This window comes from Manis pentadactyla, chromosome 1, assembly GCF_030020395.1.
Source record: "Manis pentadactyla isolate mManPen7 chromosome 1, mManPen7.hap1, whole genome shotgun sequence".
NCBI lineage: Eukaryota > Metazoa > Chordata > Mammalia > Pholidota > Manidae > Manis > Manis pentadactyla.
This window is the reverse complement of record NC_080019.1, coordinates 165400310-165406309: the sequence shown is the minus strand read 5'-3', so window position 1 is coordinate 165406309 and position 6000 is coordinate 165400310. Positions and strand designations below refer to the sequence as shown.

At 35.0% G+C, this 6000-nt stretch overlaps 1 pseudogene; it reads right to left on the bottom strand.

Moving 5' to 3' along the window:
• Nucleotides 1–3734: 3734 nt before the first annotated feature.
• Nucleotides 3735–5575, bottom strand: LOC130683808 (proteasome subunit beta type-3-like; annotated as a pseudogene).
• Nucleotides 5576–6000: the final 425 nt, after the last annotated feature.

Below are 6000 nucleotides of genomic sequence, written 5' to 3'. Positions count from 1 at the left end.
GAGCTGCGCTGCGGGGATTCGGGCGCCCAGAGTTCCCCAGGATTCACAGCTGCTGGGATAAGTGTCCCAGGACACTTCCATCCAGCTGTTTTTTTCCACATAAGTTTTGCTCTAGAATCAGAATGCCTAAATCTCAGCTTAGCTTTATAGCCTTTTAGCAATAACTTTCTTCTTAACTTCTGGATTCTTGTCTGACACTTGTACAGTTTAGAAATTAGCAATTACTTCCATGGGAAAAATGCATAATGTCAGTCTCACTTCTCTACAGTTCTTTCATCTCTGGGACATTGGTATCTTAGATTCTAGTTGTTAGTAGCCCTGAACTCCATTTTATTTTTGTCTCCTTAATCCAATACTTTCTTGAGCAATATGTAGTTACTTCTCAGCATCCATGCCCTGAGCCTTCAATATGCCTTGAGTTGAAATGGCAGACTTGCTTTCTCTCTGGAACCATAATTCTAAACTGGCTTTTTAAATTATTCTCCAATGTTTGTTATTTTAATTATCTAGTTTATATATATATTTTTCTCAACTAAAGTGTTACAGATACCAGCTTCCCCATCAAAAACAGAAGATTTTAAATACTTTTATTTCCTGATGAACTTTCTAATAATCTGATACACCCTAAACTTTAAATGTGTAGTAAATGATGGTCCTTCTTCTCCATGGATCTATTGTCCAGTACATTGCTATCTTAAGTTCTGGTTGTTTCATTATTCTGAAACTCCATTCTGACCTTATATGTGAAATTATGTAACATTTTAAATGACTCTTTCTATGAAAAATACTTTTATATTTTGATATACCAAAATATGGGTTTATGGGAATGCCTTAGAATTGAAGCAATAGTTTTAAGTCAAACTTTGCTTTTTCTGAAATAAGTAGTAGTAACAAAGAAAACTTTGCAAGACTATGTAAACAAAACTAAGTAAATAAAAAGAAAAATCCAAACCTTCTTATACAATATTTTAATTCATTTTAAATAAATTCCAGAAGGAAAAAGCCTTGCTTATGTCCAAAAGATCTTAACATAAGAAACTGTGTAAGACAAAGACTAAACCCCATTATTCTATAAGCCACCAGATTGAATATATTTAGAACTGGAAAATCATCAAATTGTTGCCAGTATGACTTATCTTAAGAAAAAAGCTGGATAAATATGTTTCCCTGAACCAGAGACTAAAGTTGTTAATAGGATTGGAGCTACAAGGTTGACTCTACCAGAGCATGGAAGTTATAATTCTGGATGTATAGGTTTCATCCTTGTGTTTATGCAGTAGAAGATGGATTTCTTTTTTTTTACTATGAATGACAAATGACAAAAACAACATTAAACTGTACTGATGCTACAATTATACCTCAGCCATTTGCATGTGGATCAGGACTAGAAAAAAATTAAAGTTCAGTAGCATTAGGTTTATTAGAACAAAGAATTGAGAGTGATTTTTGAATTTTTTGTTATATTTACACAATGAAACTTGGCATTAAATATAAATTTAAACAAGATTATATATACATACATGTTGAAATAGAAGATATTCTAGGGGCTGGAACTATGGATGATACATTATTTTTTTCTCGTATGTTTCTAGTCTGAAATTTATAATCGGCATGCATTAATTTTTAATGAAAAACATATATTACTAAAATAAATAAATGGTTTTAAAGTAGTCTTTAGTAAAATTCTATCAAAGGTCTAATATGTTGGTGTATAGCCCCACTCTGTGATGGCTGGCCCTATCATAAATCATGCCTTTTGATGAGCTTTAACCATTCAAAACATGAATGTGAGAAAATCCTGTTTGCTTCCTATCTTGAAGAAATGCCGACTCATGCTAAAAAACCCAAATAGACCAGGCCAGACACTATCTTGTGGCATAGACTGGGCAGCACTGATGCTGACAGTGAAGAGCACTCAGGTTTGTCATTTCTTCAGTGGCTTTTTTACAGTTTTGTGGGATTTTGTCTACTCAGGCCTTTTGGGAGAAGAAATTGGTAGTATTTGGGAAGAAATCTGAGTAATACAGTTTTGCCAAAAAGTTTCATCAACCTTAATAAATTATACTTTGGTTTCATTTTCATCCTTTGTCATAATTTTTAGTCTTTCTTTTTTGTTCATGGAAATCCTGAAAAAATAAACCAATTATTTTGAAAGTCTCATCAATATTTCTATCACATGCTTTGTAAAATTGTGTATCTCATGACCCAACCAAGTCTCTTCAATAAGCTTTGCTCAGGGATAATTAGCAGACCCAGCAAAAAGTTTCACTGGCTACAAATCAACTAGGGATTATTATAATGGCAAGCCCAATCCTTTGCACTGTTCATCAGTATTTTACCAGTTTCTCCTATATTACTGAAATTCCCATGAAGAGTAGAAAGTCATATATGGACCATGATTCAGAAGAACTTTCTAAGTAGCACTTGCTTTTCAAGCCCTTGTCCTTGCCTAGAATGGCTACTGTCCTCTTATGTAAGTTCCACTTGGCTGACAAGGCTTATTTACTCAACAAATGTTTACTGAGTACCTAGTTTGTGGCAGGTAATGTTTTAGGCAATGGCTAGACAATGTTGAACAAGAGATTTGTTCAAGACAGGAGATTTCTGCTGTCATGAATCTTGTGCTAAATACAGTAATTGAATTTCAGATAACAAGGGAAAAATAGTATTTGTGGTAGGGAAGAGGTCTATTTTTATCATAGTAGTCAAGGAAAGCTATTGATGTCACATTTAAGCAGAGAACGGAAAGAGAGTGAAACATGCAGTCTAAGAAAAGAATATTCCAGGTGGATGGAACCAAGGTAGGATCCTGATAGAGTGAAAATCAACAAGAGCCAGTCCTGTTCCTCCATTTTCAAAGAGAAGCTGATTCCCCCAGCTTGGCAATGAGCAAACTCTTATAGCAAGTCTGTGTAATTCATCTGACACTGAATGTATGTTGCATTTTAATACTAGTCATCTTTTGAGAGATTGAGATGCTTGCTTGTAAGACTTAGCTCCTTTAGGCCAGGGATCTTGCCTATGCTTCTTGATGTACACCAATCTAAAAATAGTCCTTTCATTTGACCAGCATTAACAAGAACTCAATAAACACAATAATTATGATCTTATGCAATGATCTATGCTATTGTCATGCCTTCAAGGAGCATCTATCAACCAACTCTTGACTAAAGATGGAGTTGGGCAGAGGGTAGTGAGAGGTGCTGGCTATTTAAAAATATATACCCAATAAATATGTTGGCTTTCAATTTCTTTTTAGGTTTATTTTATAACAGTTTGGTAATGTGTCCATAATTTATTAAAACAATTCACTCTTCATTAAAATTACAATTAAAAGGTTTCATTTTTAGTTGCTGAGGAATAGCTTTTGTCACAGACCTTTCTCTGATGGTACTATTGAACTGTTTTGGGGTGCCATGAACTGTGCTCATTTAAGTGGGCAAACAACTGATAATTGTGTGTTCTGCTCCACTGAATAGCGTTACCCCATCTTTCTCCCTCTCCTGGGCCTCCCTGTTCTGAGACACAACAATATTCAAGTCAAACCAATTAATAAACCTACAATGGCCTCTATGTGGTCAAGTGAAAAAGGGAGTCACTTCATGTTTCTTACCTCAACACAAAAGCCAGAAGTGACAAAGGCATGTCAAAAGCTAGGCCTTTTGTGTCAAATAGTTAGCCAAGAGGTGAATGCAAAGGAAAACTTCTTGAAAGAAATTATAAGTGCTACTCCCTTCATTTAAAATTATTTTTATTGAGGTACAATAGACATATAACATATTAGTTTCAGGAATAACAACATATGATTTGCTATTTGTATATATTGCAAAATGATCATCTGAAGTCTACTTAAAATCCTTCACCATAGAGTTACAATTTTTTTTTCTTGTGATGAGATCCACTACTTTTAAGATCCCCTTTTGCAACTTTCAAACATATAATATGGTAATTGTTAATTGTAGTCATCATGCTGTAGATTACATCCCCAGGACTTTTATAAACAGAAATCTGTAACTTTTGACCCCCCTTCGCTCATTTTCACCTGCCCATGGCAACCACCAATCTGTTCTCTGTATCTTTGATCTTGGGTTTTCTGTTTCTACATAAAAGTAAGATCATACAGTATTTGTTTTTGTCTGACTTATTTCACTTAGCATAGTGCCCTCAAGGTCCATCCATATTGTTGCAAATGGCAAGATTTAATTCGTTTTATGGCTGGACAATATTCCATTATATATGTATACATTTTTTTAAATTCATTAATTTATCAGTAGACACTTAGGTTGTTTTCACGTCTTGGCTCTTATAAATGTTACAACATAGGGGTTCAATTTCTTTTTGAATTAGTTTTTTCTTCCAATAAATACCCAGAATTGCTGGATCATCTTGTAGTTTAATTTTTTGATGAATCTCTATACTGTTTCCCATACTGGTTGTACTAACTCACATACCTAACAACACTGTACAAGGGTTCTCTTTTCTCCATATTTATGCCAACATGTTATCTTGCCGTTTTAGTAACCTAAGAAGTGTGAAGTGATTATCTCATTATGGTTTTGATTTGCATTTCCCTGATGATTAGTGATACTGAGAATCTTTTCATATAACCTGTTGGCCATCTCTATGTCTTTAGGAAAATGTCTATTCTTCTGCCTTTTTCTTAACTGGATTATTTTGTTGTTGAGTTAAAGGAGTTCTTTATAGGTATTGGATATTAACCTCTTTTCAATTATGATTTGCAAACATGTTCTCCCATTCAGTAGGTTGCCTTTTCATTTTTTTGATGGTTTCTTTGGCCATGCAGCTTTTTAGTTTGATGTAGTCCTACTTGATTTTACTTTTGTTGCCTTTTTTGGTGTCAGATCCAAAAAAAATCATCACCAAGATGATGTCAAGGAGCTTACTGCTTATGTTTTCTTCTAGTTTTATGATTTCAGATATTATATTCAAGTCTTTATCACCTAACTCAAAACTCCATATTGAGTTAATTTTTGTGTATTGTGTAAGACAGTTTGTATGTATGTGTAAGGAAAAACAATTTTTAAAAAGTGGGCTCTGGAAAAAGAGGGTTAGTTTATTTGTCACCTTCAGTGTCTTGGTGGTGACTCTGTCCTTCTCAATGACATGGACTATGACTCCTACACCTGACACTGTATTCTGGTCTAGAACATTCAGCGGGACTTGTGAGATGGTTTCAAATAGATGTTCGGGCTCCATGTTGGGTTCCCAGAAGGTCTCACACATCCTGTACATTTGTTCAGCACAGGTGCCATTGACCACAGGTCATCAGTCACTGTGGGGCAGCCAATGAAGTCTAGAGAGCAAAGGATAGACATAAAGTCTATGCATCCAACCCAGCAATGACTGGCTCAGTGTATTAGGGAACAAAGTATTCCCTATACAAGAGGTTGGCCACAATGCTCATTAGGGCTTCATCTGCCAACTTTCCTTCAGCCATACATGTTCAGCTATAACTTGAGGTGCTAGCAATGTTCTGAACATCAATGGTGAGCCCAGCTTGGCTGATGATCAGTCAATAGCCCATGGGGAAGATCTGGAAGTCTGTGGTCACCATCTAGGCCCAGAAGTAGGACTGATAATTATATTCTTTTCTCTTTTCATTTTAATAATGGTAGTTAAAGATCAAAAATAAAATCTAAGAATTTTATCAAGAAGTGCATTCAAACAGGTTGAATAACTAATGGAAGGTTTGCTGATTTGGGAATGATGACTAATAAATGGTCATTTATCAGCTGTCAGGCAAAGAGTTTTTTCCCCCATTTTACAGAAGAGGATTTGGTTGAGAAAATAATTTATTCATGATCACACAACATGCTAAAGATGGAATTCAAAAATTCAAACCTATATCTGCCTGAGAATGCTACATTCTACACCACCAAGGATTTTCAAACTTTAGCATGCTTCAGAATACCTCGGGTGCTTGTTCCAAACATAGATTCCCAGATGGCCTCTTGGAATATGCTTTGTAAACAAACTGTG